Source organism: Hypanus sabinus, chromosome 6, assembly GCF_030144855.1.
Source record: "Hypanus sabinus isolate sHypSab1 chromosome 6, sHypSab1.hap1, whole genome shotgun sequence".
Taxonomy (NCBI): Eukaryota; Metazoa; Chordata; class Chondrichthyes; order Myliobatiformes; family Dasyatidae; genus Hypanus; species Hypanus sabinus.
Genome location: NC_082711.1, coordinates 31,850,698 through 31,866,640, shown reverse-complemented (window position 1 = coordinate 31,866,640; position 15,943 = coordinate 31,850,698). Strand labels below are relative to the sequence as shown.

The 15,943-nt window shown below is 46.1% G+C and overlaps 1 protein-coding gene across 2 annotated transcripts in view; it reads left to right on the top strand.

Moving 5' to 3' along the window:
* The window catches only part of adarb2 (adenosine deaminase RNA specific B2 (inactive)), a 794,386-nt gene that overhangs the window by 702,662 nt on the left and 75,781 nt on the right, over positions 1 to 15,943 (top strand). The gene's annotated exons all lie outside the window — the stretch shown is intronic.

Here is a 15,943-nt window from a genome sequence, read left to right as displayed (position 1 = left end):
TCAACAACACAAAATCCCTCTGTAACTCACTTTTTTTGCAGTCTCTTTCTATTTTATTGAAATGATAAAAGTGAAGCTAATTAATAACTGGAATAAAATAATAACTGAAATTATATGCAGAATAATTTATAGCTAGCTCTGAAAAAGCATATAATGGTATGAATTCAAGAGAAAGCAGAGAATAATAGAAATGATTGCAAGTTAGTGATCTCAACAAGACCTTCTAATGCTGATTGAACTGCAACAGAGAAGCTCAGATAGTTTCCTACAGTTGCTTGATTGCAGAGTTTCAATTGCTGCTCAGAATCACTCCATGGCACCTCTTATTTTTAGGTAAAATATGCTGCTATTGTTACGAGCATCCTCTATCTCATTCCAGAAACCTAATGGGCATAGGTTGCATGCTGTTGAAGCTGGTTTGACTGAAAGTCTAAGTAAGTTCAAAGTCAATTTATTATCGGAATGTGTGTATGTCACCATGTACAAGCCTGAGATTCATTATCTTACAGGCATTCACAGTAGAACAACGAAACACGATAGAATCAGTGAGAAACTACACACAAACACTGATAGACAGACAATGGGCAAAAGAAGACAAACTGTGCAAATGCAAAATAAAAATTAATAATAATAATAATAATAAATCAATACCGAGAACACGAGTTATAAAGTCCTTAAAAGTGAGTCCATAGGTTGGAATCAGTTCAGCCTTGAGGTGAGTGAAGTTATCTACGCTGGTTTAAGAGCCTGATGTTTGTAGGGTAATATCTGTTCCTGAACCTGGTGGTGTGGGAACTAAGGTTCCGGAACCTCTTTCCCAACAGCAGCAGCGAGAAGAGAGAATGGCCTGGATGGTGGAATTCCTTGATGATGGGTGCTGCCTTCTTGTGGCAGTCACCTTGTGGATGTGCTCAATAGTGGAGAGGGCTTTTCCTACTGTGGACTGTGCTGTATACACTATTTCTTGTAGGCTTTTCCATTTTTGGGCACTGGTGTTTGTGTTTACCATCATGCTATGCATTGATTGAGAACGTTGATCAGAAGGAAATTCTGACTTTCTGACTCTTGATGAAATCCTGGAGGCACCTAGGTGTGTCAATGAACAGTCTCTGACCTTGTGTTCTCAGAATCTCCTGCACGTGCTCTTCCAGCTCTGCTTGTGGTTAATAAACAACATTGATCACCTCATACTTTCCGCCATCCTGACCCACTCCTCATGCCACCATCAGCCAGAGTTGGAATGTGGACTCAGAGCCAGTTGTCAATTGTGCAGAAGAAACTCTCTATTGAAAAGAGGAAGTAGAACCCACTTCTTCCATAAAAAGGGAAAGGTTGATTTCTGCAGGAAAATACAGTAAGTGCAGAGCAGTAATTGTAGAAATCACAATCCTTTAAGTCATTAAGATGGATTTAATGCATTAAATCATTCCCACTCACTTAAAGGATTATGGATACCAGGCTTGATTGACAGTGAAATAAGCCAATCGATAACCAGTAAATGATTTAATGCCCTATGTACAGCGATGTATGTCAACCAGACAGATCATTAAATCCAAAAAGCTGTTACAAAAGAAAAACAAAATGGAATGCAGAAAGTAACTTTGCAATTACAGAGAAAATTAGCTGCAGGTAAACTGATAAGGTGCAAAAGTCATGACAGGATAAACTGAGAGATCAAGATTTCATCTTTATCGTAAAAAGATCATTCAAGAGGGCGACATATAACAAGGCAACAGAAGTTGCCTTTGGCCTGTATTCTCAAACTTTTGAACCTTCTGCCCAGTTGATGAGAGGAGAAGAGAGAATGACCAGGTGGGAGAGATTCTTGATTGTGTTGCCTACAGAGTCAATGGAGGGAAAGCCAGTTTTCATGATCGACAACTCTCTCTGATTTCTTGTAGTCTTGGGCAGCACAATTTCCATATTAAGCTGTGATGCTTTGAATAAGTATACATCCTATGGTGAGCACAGCTTGGAATGATAATGGTGCTTAAAATTGGTGAAGGTCATCAGGGATGTGCAAATTTTCCTTAGCCTTCTGAGGATGTAGAGGTACTAGGATGCTTTCTTGGTCATAGCACCTTTATAGCTGGACCAGGACAAGTTGTTGATAATATGGTGCTACTTATACCTTGGAACAGTTAACAGTCATTATCCCTCAATCATCAGGCTCCAGAATCTGAGGAATAACTTCACACCATATCATTAAAGCCTACAGACTCACTTTCAAGGACTCTTTAACTCAAGTTCTCAATACTTATTGCTTATTTATTTATTTGTTTGTTTATTTATTTATTATTTCTTTCTTTTTGAATTTGTACAGTTTGTTGTCTTTTGCACACTGATTGAATGCCCAAGTCGGTGTGGTCTTTCATTGATATTATTATGGTTATTATTCTATTGTGGCAGCCTGCACACGCGGGATTCGAACCGCCATCAGAAGCCACGGGCAGACACGTGGTAGTGTGTTTGGAAGTACCTTCCGGGGACAGTCTGACGTCACGTCTGCCCCGCGGGTCGCAGGGGCCCATGGGAGGGGAGATTTAAGCGCGCGATTTTGAATCAGTAAAGGCATTCTAAGTTCAGCTCTCTCTGCCTCCATGTGTTTCTTTAGTAGTGCATTGCACGCGGCTACATTGGTGACCCCGATGTTCCAGATGGCATCTGGAGCTGGCGACTCAGCGACCAGCCATGAGTTCGAGCAACTCACACAGTGCGGTCTCTCTGAAGCTCTCGACTTTCTGGGCCACTCAGCCCCACGTTTGGTTCGAGCAGGCTGAGGCCCAGTTCAATATCAGAGACATTACAGCCGACACCACACGGTACTACTACGTGGTCAGCACGCTCGACCAGGAGACGGCAGGCTGGATCATCGACTTCCTACACCAGCCACCAATTGAGGACAGGTACACTAAGCTTAAGGCGCTCCTGATCCGTACCTTCGGACTCTCCTGCCGCGAATGGGCCACATGGCTGCTACACATGGATGGCCTGGGCGACCACACGCCATCCGAACTCATGAATGATATGCTGGCGCTCATGGACAGCCATAAGCCATGCCTTTTATTTAAACAGTTGTTCCTCGAGCAAATGCCAGATTTGCCTTCTCCTCACGAGTGAGGATTTCAGCGACCCACGCAGGGTCGCAGTAAAGCAGACGTCCTTTGGCAGAGCAAGCAACGTGGAGCAGCCTTCATTGGCCTAGCCACGATCCCGCGTCCCAAAGCCCAGGCCCCGCAACCGAAGCTGTCGAGACCCACGGGGGAAAAAGACGAAAGTTCAGAACAGTGGTCTTTCTATCACCAAAGATGGGGCTCAGGCGCGCACCGCTGCCGTCCACCATGTGCTTTTCCGGGAAACGCCAGGGCCAGCCGTCGCTAATGGCTACGACAGCTGGCCACCGAGACAGCCTCCTGTACCTCTGGGACCAACTCTCCGGGCAGCGCTTCCTGGTAGACACCGGGGCTGAAATCCCTCCTTGAACATGGACACTCGTAACTCGGTCCCAGGCCCCGAACTCACCGCTGCAAATGGCACCAGTATTCGGACGTACGGCCCGTGAACTATCTCACTGCAGCCGATTCACTTGGACTTTCACATTGGCAGCAGTGTCACAGCCACTACTAGGGGCAGATTTCCTATGAGCCAACTTCCTCCTGGTCGACCTAAAAGGCCGGCGTTTGGTCCACGCCGAGACGTTCCAGACTTTCCAGCTCGGAGAAGCTACCGGTCCTCCACCTGGATTCCGTGACCCTCTCGGGTAACAAATTCTCCAGGGTGTTGGCGGAATTCCCCTCCATAGTCACCCCGCTGTTCTCCACGGCCGACCCCAAGCACGGCGTGCAGCACCACATCCTCACGCAAGGACCGCTGCTGCACGCCCGAGCTCGCAGGCTCCCACCCGACAAGCTCCACCTCGCCAAGGAGGAGTTGCGTAAGATGGAAGAGATGGGAATCGTATGCTGCTCAGACAGCCCGTGGGCATCCCCGCTGCATATGGTGCCCAAGTCCGCAGGAGGATGGAGGCCCTGCGGAGACTACAGAAGGCTCAACGATGCCACAACTGCTGACAGATACCCGGTACCCCACAACCAGGACATCATGGCGGACCTGCACGGAATGACCATCTACTCGAAAATCGACCTGGTGAGGCAGATCCCAGTGCACCCCGCCGACGTGCCCAAGCCCTCATCACCCCGTTCGGCTTGTTCGAATCCCTGAGGATGCCTTTCGGTCTCAAGAATGCAGCCCAATCTTTTCAAATTCTCATGGACAAGATGGGACGCGGCCTGGATTTCATTTTCATTTACTTGGATGATATCCTGGTGGCCAGCAGTTTGCACCAAGAGCACGTGGCACATTTGCACCAGCTCTGCCAATGCCTGAGTGACCACAGATTGGCAATTAATCTGGCAAAGTGCCAGTTCGGGCTGACGGAGATCGACTTCTTGGGCCACAGAGTCAACTAACATGGCGCAGTTCCCCTACCGGACAAGGTCCAGGCCATCCGCCAGTTCCCCAAGCCCAGCACGGTCAAGGGCCTGCAGGAATTCGTAGGGTTGGTCAACTTTTATCATCGGTTCATGCTGGCGGCAGCATGCATCATGAGACCCTTGTTCAGCCTGATGGCCGGCAAGGCCAAAGAAGTGGCATGGGACGCGGAGTCCACGGAGGCGTTCGAGCAGGCCAAGGAGGTGCTGGCAAAGCCGGCCCTCCTGGTGCACCCAAGAGTCGATGTACCCACGGCATTCCCAGTCGATGCTTCCAACACGGCAGTTGGCGGAGTCCTGGAGCAGCTCATCGAGGACCAGTGGCAACCACTCGCTTTCTTCAGCCGGCACCTACGGTCACCAGAGGTGAAGTACAGTGCCTTCGACAGAGAGTTGCTAGAGCTCTACCTGGCTGTCCTGCATTTCCGGTACTTCCTCGAGAGAAGGGAGTTCACCATGTATATGGACCACAAGCCCCTCACCTTTGCACTGGCCAAGGTATTGAACCCATGGTCGGCTCGGCAGCAGAGGCACCTGTCCTCTATTTCAGAATTCATCATGGATGTCCACCACATCGCAGGGAAGAACAACGTTGTCGCCGACACTCTGTCTTGCCCCTGTCTCGCCCCTGTCTCACCCCTGTCTCGCCCCTGCCTCCACTCAGTAGGCATATCATCCTCAGGAACAGACTACGCAGCACTGGCGGAAGCACAATGGTCAGACACTGACACACTGTCTCACCCCTGCCTCCACTCAGTAGGCATATCGTCCTCAGGAACAGACTACGCAGCACTGGCGGAAGCACAACGGTCAGACACCAAGATCCCAGCTTACCGCACCGCCGTTTCGGGGCTCCATTTGGAGGATGTCTCCATCGGCCCGGCAGCGGATCGACTCCTGTGCGACGTGTCTACCGGCAAACCGTGACCCGTGGTACCGGCAGCATTGAGGGGCCGGGTGTTTGACACTACCTGGCCCACCCATCCATCCGGGCGTCCATCAGGCTGGTAGCAGACAGATTTGTCTGGCAGGGTTTGCACAAACAGGTCGGACACTGGGCCAGGACCTGCGTACACTGCCAGACCGCCAAAGTCCAGCGACCTGTGAAGGCTCCCCTCCAGCAGTTCCAGCTGACGCACAGGAGGTTCCAACACATCCACGTGGACGTCATCGGCCCCCTGCCAGTCTCCCGGGGCATCAGGTATATCTTTACCATGGTAGACAGATTCACCAGATGGCCGGAAGCCATACCGCTCGCAGACACGTCCACTGAGTCCTGCGCCAGGACGCTCATTGCAAACTGGATCGCCAGGTTCGGCCTCCCAACGGACGTCACCTCCGGCAGAGGGGCACAGTTCACGTCTGGTTTGTGGACAGCGACAGCACTGGCGCAGCTCCTGGGCACCCAGCTGCATCACACCACAGCGTACCATCCCCAGTCCAACGGTTTGGTAGCGATTCCATCGGCATCTCAAGTCGACCCTGATGGTGCGCCTCAGGGGCCCCAACTGGACAGATGAGCTTCCCTGGGTCCTACTGGGCATCCGCACAGCCCTCAAGGAGGACCTGGATGCCACCTTGGCAGAAATGGTCTACGGCGCCACCCTAATGGTCCTAGGCGAGTTCGTACCAGAGGCCCGAGGTTCGGAAGAAACACCAGCAGCGGTGCTAACGAGGCTGCGGGACAAGGTAGGGACCCTGGCACCGGTCCCAACCTCCAGGCATGGTCCCAAGCCATTCTTCACCCCTAAAGACCTCCGAGACTGTGAGTATGTTTTTATTCGTAGGGGCATGCACAGGTCACCTCTACAGCGTCCGTACGAGGGACCCTTCAAGGTGATCCGGCACAACTGAACCACTTGTCGTGGAGGTGGGTGGCCGGGAAGAGACTTTTACAGAGGACCGCCTCAAACCGGCACACTTGGACATTGAGCAACCAGTGAGGGTACCCACACCGCACCGGCGAGGCCGGACACCCAGGCAAGCCACACAGACTGGGGGCTCCACTCCCCCGATGGACGGTTCTGGGAGGGGGGTGGTCTGGCGGCTCACACACACGGGACTCGAAACGCCATCGGGAGCCACGGGCAGACACGTGGTAGCGCGTTTGGAACTACCCGCTCGGGGCCGACCTTCTGGGGACAGTCTGACGTCACGTCCGCCCCGCGGGTCACAGGGGCCCATGGGAGGGGAGATTTAAGCGCGCAATTTTGGATCAGTAAAGTTCAGCTCTCTCTGCCTCCGTGTGTTTCTTTAGTAGCACGTTGCGCACGACTACACTATTATAGATTTATTGGGTATGCCCCCAAGAAAAATGAAACTCAGGGTTAAATATTGTGACATGTATGAATTTTGATAATAAATTTACTTTGAACTTTACTTTCAGTCGTGCTGGAATTGCCAGAATAAAAGTTTATTCTGACTGATTGTTTAATGTGACTCTTCACCAACTTGTCCATTAGCCAAATTCAAGAATTTAATTGCAAGCCAAATTCCACATGTCTCTATCTCAGTTGCACGTCCCTGAAAGGCAGCAACATCCAAAAACAGTTAAGAGGCCTTGGACAGGTGCTACAGTGTCAAAGAATTGAGAGCATTCTCGTGGCAGAGTTGAAAGGTACTTTTAAAATGAAACGAACTGCAGGTGCTGGAAATCTAAAATGGAAATAAAAGGCACTGGAAATGCTCAGCTATACACAATTTCAATATAAAACGTTCCAGTGTAGAATTCATCAGTTTCTCAGTTGATGTTCTATAATGATTTGTGTTGAGTGCTGAATTTAAACTGCCTTTGCCAACAACCATAACTTGTATTTATGTAGACAGTTCAAAACTGCGTTAGTTTCATGATACTTCCCAGAAGAATTTTTACTGAGCCACGTGGGAAGTTGAGGGGCAGATGGCCAAAATTTTAATCAAAAATTGAGGTTTTAAGGAACATCCTCTGAAGAAGAGGAGGCAGGGAGGTAAAGTGATTTAAGGGAAGGATTCTGGGTAACACTTCCTTCATGCCCTAACCAATCAGAATATAACAACCTCTGCCTGAAATATATATAAAGACGTGGCCTCCACAAGGTGGCTGTGCCAGAGAATACCACAGATTCACCACTCTTAGGCTAAAGAAATTCCTCCTCATCTACGTCCAAAAGGAAGTCCCTCCATTCTGTGTCCTCTGGTCTTAGACCCTCCCACCTTTGGAAGCATCCTCACTACATCTACTCTATCAAGGCCTTTCACCATTTGATAGGTTTCAATTCTTCTGAATTTTCGTGAATACAGGCAGAGCCATCAAATGCTCTTCATATGACAAGCCGTTCAAACCTGGAATTATTTTCATGAACCTCCTTTGAACCGTCTCCAGTTTCAGCACACCCCTTCTAAGATAAGGGGCCCAAACTGCTGACAATACTCCAAGTGAGGCATCACCAGTGCTTTATAAAGTCTCAATATTACATCCTTGCTTTAATAATCTCATCTTCTTGAAATGAATCACAAACGAGAGAAAATCTGCAGATGCTGGAAATCTCCCAGCTCTTTACTACACTCCTCCACCTTCAGAATTCACCAATCACCTTGTGTTTCTCTCTCCCCTCCTCCCCCACCTTTTAAACCTTCTGCTCAGATTTTTTCTACTGAAGGACCTCAGCCCGAAATGTCAACTGTACTTTTTATCCATAGATGCTGCCTGGCCTGCTGAGTTCCTCCAGCATTTTGTGTGTGTCTATTGAAATGAATGCTAACATTGCATTTGTTTTCCACACCACAGACTCAACCTGCAAATTAACCTTTAGAGAACCCTGCACAAGGACTCCCAATCCCTTTGCATCTCAGTTTTTTTTTGTATTTTCTCTCCATTTAGAAAATAGTCAACCCTTTCTTGGGAGGTAACATACCATAAAACCATAAGATATAGGAGCAGAAGTAGGCCATTCAATCATGGCTGATCCAATTCTTCCAGTCATCTCCACTCCCCTGCCTTCTCCCCATATCCTTTGATGCCTTGGCTAATCAAGAACCTATCTATCTCTGCCTTAAATGCACCCAATGACTTGACCTCCACAGCCGCTCATGGCCACAAATTCCTTAGATTTACCACCCTCTGACTAAAGTAATTTCTCTGACACTCTGTGTTCTAAATGGACGCCTTTCAATCCTGAAGCCATGCCCTCTTGTCCTAGACTCCCCTACCATGGGAATAACTTTGCCATGTCAAATCTGTTCAGGCCTTTTAACATTCAGAATGTTTCTATGAGATCCCCCCTCATTCTCCTGAACTCCAGGGAATACAGCCCAAGAGCTACCAGATGTTCCTCATATGGTAGCCCTTTCATTCCTGGAATCATTTTTGTGAATCTTCTCTGAACCATCTCCAATGTCAGAATATCCTTTCTAAAATAAGGAGCCCCAACTCCACAAGATACTCCAAGTGTGGTCTCATGAGTGCCTTATAGAGCCTCAACATCACATCCCTGCTCTTATATTCTATTACCACCTGGGAATCTCATTCTTACCCAAAGAACCTCCTGTCCGTTCCCCTAACTAACAAATCCCCTATCACCACAGTGTGCCTTTTCTCCCCACTTCTCTTCTGAGTCACAGAGGCAGACTGAATGCCAGACTTACCCACTGTGACTTTCCCCTACAATCTCCAAAGTGAAATACCTGGTGTTGAGGGGGGATGGCCACAGGGATACTCTGCACTGGTCCGTTAACCCCTTTCCCCTTCCTGACTGTCTTCCACTTTCCTGTGTCCTGCATCTTGGATGGAACTACCTCTCTATCTGTCCTATCTATCACCCCTTCAGCTTCCCGAATGATCCAGACTTCATCCAGTTCCAGATCCAACTCTTTAACATGGATCGTTAGGAGCTGCAGCCGGACGGACTTCTCACAAGTTGTAGCCGTCAGGGACACCGGGGGTCTCCCTGCCTTCCCACGTCTTGCAAGAGGAGCATTCCACTATCCTGCCTGGTATCACTACTGTCCTAGCTGAGCAGATATAAAGAAGGGAAGGGAAAAAAAATAACTTAACCTTGAGCTCTTCTTTCCTTTGCTTTCTCTGTCTGAAGCCTCTCTTCACATTATAGGTGATATGTGATGTATTTTATGATGCTTTCTATTAGCATCTGTGTTTAGTCTCCTTGTTTGCTTGGAGAATTTGTGTAAAATATGAGTCATCAAGAGAGGTTCAGTTGAGTATTAGGTGCTCACATTATCTTCCAATGGAAAAATCTTAAACCTGTATATGTATTTAACTGAATCCAAGCACTTACTTACATGCTGGTGGAACACAGCAGGCCAGGCAGCATCTATAACGAGAAGCGCTGTCGACGTTTCGGGCTGAGACCCTTTGTCAGGACTAACTGAAAGGAAAGATAGTAAGAGATTCTCCCTATCGATGCTGCCTGGCCTGCTTTGTTCCACCAGCATTTTGTGTGTGTTGTTTGAATTTCCAGCATCTGCAGATTTCCTCGTGTTTGCAATTACTTACATATTATTTTCTCATAAAGCTTAAAAGTTTTTATGCCTTCAACATTTTGCAGTAATGAATACTTAAACTGGTATCATCAGATTTAAACTAGAAGGTAAAACGTACAATTTATGATTTGAGCATTAGGTGACAGGTTATGTTCTCTGTGTGAGGAGGCTGTGAGGGTGGTGGGATGATTCAAGTCAGGGGAATGAGTTTTACTGCCTCAGTTACCATCCACAAACAGCCATTTCGTATTGGCGAAGACAACTGGAAATTTGTTTACAGTGCAAAGAACTGTTGTCGTTTTGAAAGTAATTGGTAAGTGGTTTATTATTGTACCGAGCTATGGAGAAAATCGTTGTATTGCATGCCGTGCATAATGATCATTTCATCACATCAGTACATCAGGGCTGTGCAATAACAAAATGGAACGTAGAGTGTTACAGGTGATGCAGCCAGCATAGTTTGTCAGTCAATAATATTGCAAGTTTAAATCATAGGGAGTAACATTCAACTGAGGGCTCTTGACTGGTCTATTTGCTCATGGCAGTTTTCACCCCACAAACCAGTATATTTACATTACACAAGGTACACTGCAGATGCTGTGGTCAAATCAACATGTACAAACAAGCTGGATGAACTCAGCAGGTCGGGCAGCATCTGTTGAAATGAGCAGTCAACGCTTCAGGCCGAGACCCTTCGTCAGGACTGAAGGAGGAGGGGGCAGCGGCCCCATAAAGAAGGTGGGGGGAGGGTGGAAAACCAATCGGAGGAAAGATCCAGGGGTGGGGGAGGGGAAGCAGGGAGGGGATAGGCAGGAGAGGTGAAGGAGGAATGTAAGGGGAAAGCACTATGGGTAGTAGAAGAAGGCAGAATCATGAGAGAGGTGACAGGCAGCTAGAAGAGGAGACAAAGTGAAAGTGGGATGGTGGAAGGGAGAGGGAGGGAATTAGCGGAAGTTGGAGAATTCAATGTTCATACCAAGGGGCTGGAGACTACCCAGATGGTATATGAGGTGTTGCTCCTCCAACCTGAGTTGGAGGCTCTCTCGGTGCAGCCTCCTCAACATCGGCGAGACCCGACACAGATTGGGGGGACCGCTTTGTCGAGCACCTACGCTCCGTCCACAACAGACAGGATCTTCCGGTTGCCACCCATTTCAAATCTATTTCACATTCCCATTCGGATATGTCCATACATGGCCTCCTCTACTGCCATGATGAGGCCAAACTCATTACGTAGCTTGTTCTGTTTTTAATTGCACTCCATCAGAATGCAGCGAAGTTCTCCTTTTTTTGTCCTCACATACAAGCTACTGCAGGTACTGGAAATCTGGAAAAAAAGTCTCAGCAGATCATGCAACGTTGAAGGGGAAGGAGACAAAGGACTGAGTTTGGGTTAATAGGCTTTCGTCCAAATTCTATTCAATTATTCTGACCTTTAGCTAGAAATCACCTATTTTTAATGTGGCCATTAATATATATTAATGTACATAACAAATATATACGGTGTGTAAAATTAAAAGAAGCATATAAAGGTTAGATTGTCAGAATGTGTTTCCTCATGGCAGGAGTATTTAAAGCAATTCGGGACAGGTTTAAGTAGATTGAAAGGGAATTTGAGGAGAAAGTTTTTTTTTACACAACTGGTTGATGGGGACCATGCCATAAGACCATAAGACAGAGGAGCAGGTTTAGGCTTTTTGGCCCATTGTATCTGCTCTGCCATTCCATCATGATGGACTTATTATTATTATTCTCAACCCCATTCTCCTGCCTTCTCTCTAACTTCTGACATCCTTACTAATCAATAACCTATCAACCTCTGCTTTAAGTATAACCAATGACATCGCCTGCACAGTTGTCTGTGGCAATGAATTCCACAGAGTCATCACCCTCTGACTAAAGAAATTCCTCCTCATCTCTGTTCTAAAAGTATAGCCTCTGGTCCTAGACTCCCCCACCACGGGAAACTTCCTCTGCACGTCCATTGTACCTAGGCCTTTCAATATCCAATAGGTTTCTATGAGATCCAACCTCATTCTTGAAGTTACTGGCAGAGGAGGCAGTTTAATCTGATACAATTTCTATGTTTAAGTAACATTTAGACAGGCACTTAAATAGTCATTAGGTAGGCTGGTATAGGAGGATACAGGCCTTGTGTCAGTAAATGATATTAATGTAGACTGGCAAGAAGTTCGGCATGGAATCAGTAAGACAAGGGGATCGTTTCTGTTCTGTATAAATCTCTGACTCTGTAATGTGATTCAACAGCCAAAATAAATCCACTATTTGCAACATATTGGAAAAAAGTCACTAGCTACTTCCCCTTGATAGTCACCAGAATATTAAGGAACAGATATGCAGGTAGATTAGGGAAAAGTGTAAAACAGCAGAGTTACTGTAATGAGTGATATCAATTTCCCTGTTATAAACTGGGACCTCCTGAGTGCAAGAGATTGAGACAGGGCAGAATTTGTTAGATGTATTCAGGGGGATTTGTGTGGAGGGGCCATTCTGGGGCCGGTGTTGCATATGAAGCCTGCCCAGGTGACTGACCTTTCAGTTAGGGAACAATGATCACAACTCCTGAAGCTTTAAGACGGCTGCAGATAAGTATGGATCTTGCAGGACAACATTAAATTGGAGAAAGGCAAATTACAAGAGTATTAGGCAAGAATTAGGGGGAGTCAATTGGGAAGAGTTGGTTTGGGGCAAGTCCATATCTGGCAAGGTGAAGGGTGTTTAAAGACCAAGTGCATAGCGTATGACAGGTATGTTCCAGTAAGGGGGAAGGACAAGGATGTAAAAGTCAGGGCACCTTTGATGTCAAGAAAAATGGAATGGCACAGCAGTGTAACAGCACAATACTTTACAGTGCAGGCTACTTAGGTTCAATTCCTGCTGCTGACCGTGAGTAGTTTGTACGTTCTCCCCTTGACCATGTGGGTTTCCTCAGGTGCTCTGCTTCCCCCACAGTCCAAAGACATACTGGTTGGTAGGTTAATTGCTCATTGTAAATTGTCCCGTGATTAAGCTCAGATTAAATCAGGGGATTGCTGGGCGGTGAGGCTTGAAAGGCAGGAAGGGCCTATTCTGCGCTGTATGTCAGTAATAAAAAAAACAATAAAAGTGGTGAACTTAGTGAGGAAGAAAAACTATATAAATATATAAAAGGTTTTGGATGCTAGAAACAAAAAGAGCCCTTAAGGATCACAAAGAAACCAAGAAATAACTCAGGAAGGGAATTGGGAAAGCCAGAAGGGGCTGTGAAAATTCCTTGGCAAGTAGCATTAAAGAGAACCTCAAGGTATTCCTTATATATGCCAATGACAAGAACATAATTAGGCACCAGGTAGGATAATTAAAGGATAAAGAAGTGAATGTGTGCTTGGAGGCAGAGGACGAGGGTGAGAACCTGAGAATTACCCTACGTCAGTATTTACAAAAAAAAAGAGCATGGAGTATAGGGAGATCAGTGTGAAGCATGTAAATTGCTAGGGAATTTTGAGATCTGCAAATGATGCAAAGATTGATGATGTTGTAGAGTTAAGAGAATGGCTAAGGATATAGTGGGATATAAATTGGTTGCACGTATGAGTTAAGAAGTGGCAGATGGAGTTAATCTAGCCTAATGCGAAGTGTTGCACTTTGGGACATCAAACGTAAAGGGGCCGTACACTGTTAATGCAATGTTTATGTGTAAGGGAGTCTTGGGGCCCACATCCGGAACCAAGGTTGGTAGGGTGGTAAAGAAGGCACATGAGGTGTTTACCTTTATTAGTTGACAGACTGCATTCAGGAGTTGTAAAACTATGATGTAGCTTTATAAATCTCTAATTTGGCCACATCTAGAGTATTGCATTCATGTCTAATCACCCCATTAAGGGAATAATTAGAGTAGTAGAGTAGATTCAACTTTATTGCCGTTGTGCCAAGTAAAGATACAAAGCCAATGAAATGCAATTAGCATCTAACCAGAAGTGCAAAAGAATAGTGTTATTTACAGAATAACTGTGAATAAAAAGTAAGTTCTACAGCACACAAATATAAAAGTACTGAGACAGTACAATATGGGTGCAATACTGCTTAGCGCTGTGATGTGAGGTTCAACAGGATCACAGCCTCAGGGAAGAAGCTCTTCCTGAGTCTGCTGGTGTGGAAGCGGAGGCTCCTGTAGCACCTACCGGATGGGAAGAGAGTAAAAAGTCCATGATTAGGGGAAGATACATCCTTGATAATGCTTTTCGCCCTGCCCAGGCAGCGTTTATGATAAATGTTCTCAACGGTGAATAATGTGGAGACTTTCAGGAGAATGCAGAAGAGGTTTACCAGGATGCTGCCTGGATTAGAGGACATGAGTTATAAAGAAAGGCTGAAGAACTTGGTCTCTATTATCTGAACATCAGTGGCTGAGGGGAGATCTGATGGGGGTATATAAGATTATGGGATGCTTAGACAGAGAAGGTAGCCACTATATTTTTCCCCAGAGCTGAAACATCTAATAATAGAGGCCACACAGTTCCAGAGGGAGGGAGTATATTCAAAGGAGATGTGCAAGCATGTGGAGAATATTAGATGCCTGATGATATAGTGGAGGCAAATGCTCAAGAGGCTCATAGATGAATGTGATGTATGTACAATAAATAGAAGGTCATTGTGTAGGTAAAAGGGTTTAGTTTAGTTGGACATTTGATTACTGATTTTGTAAGTTAGGCACAATATTGTGGGCCAAAGGGTCTATTCCTTGCCTGTACTGTTTCTGTGGAATATACTGCATATAACTGTCATGGATATTAGCTATAACTATTATGGATTATAGTGGGGTGGAGATACGACTCTAACAAAGGGGCTCCTTCCCACCACTAGCCTGCAGGTCAGCCTTGGGCAAGGTGTAGCTGCCCTCTTCCCCCCCCCCCCCCAATCAGGGTCGGGTGAAGCCATGGGAGAAGGTGGATGATCATCTGAGCAGCTGATGCATATCATTGGTCCTGGTTACGCGACCACTGACTCCAAACAGACAATCTCTGAAGAGTATTGACAACGGCCGGGGTCATCCATCTTGTAAAGACACTGCTCCAAAGAAGGCATTGTAGGACTTCTGTAGAAAAACTTGCCAAGGACAATCATGGTCATGAAAAGATTATGATTGTCCATGTCATATGACAAGGCACATAACGAGCGAGTAAATGGATCAATGTGTCAACATGAAGGGTAGTTCATCAATGGAATTGGAGGGGTGTCTCTATTGAACATCCCATCGTGCTGTAGGTTTAAGGAAATGAACTACAAAAGTACCAGAAATACATTGAGCCGTTTCTTAGCTCCAGCTCCCTTCATTGTTGTGGGGAAAATTTATTTCCTAATTGGTCTGATTAACAAATGTAAAGTAGATGTAATTAGCATAATTCAGTCAGCTCTTTCTCTTGATGGCATAATGAATATACCGTTCAACTTCCATAAGGAAAGGGTTTACAAATCCTGGGTTGCAAAGAAATGTCTTTTTTTCACTCTAATTAACTTAATCAGCCCAAGCAATATACATCTAATTACCATAATTGATGTTTTTTAATGTTTATAACACAGATTGTACAGCGTTAAAAATAGAATTGCAATTGACTTGATCTTCTGTCTAGTTATGAAGTTAACACTTAGTCATGGTGGGTTGGTATCAGGTTTGCCAGGAGAAAGCTGTTTGGAATTTGGCTCCAGATTGGTTGTTTTTTTGCCCCCCAAGTTTAAAGTCTATAAACAAGATATTAATAGGGATCAAAGTGTGACCGAGGAAATAAAGAAATAAATCCAGAGGAAGTCAGGGAAATGAAGAAATGATGGATATATTGGCGTCATCATCTAAGCTTCTATGGATTGTAGAATGGTTCCTGCAGGTTGGATTTTGGTCAGTATCACCTCAAGAAACCCTGATCTGCTGTCCTGAGAATAGGTTGAGTTGTTCCAAGTGGTTTCATCTATAAAGTTGG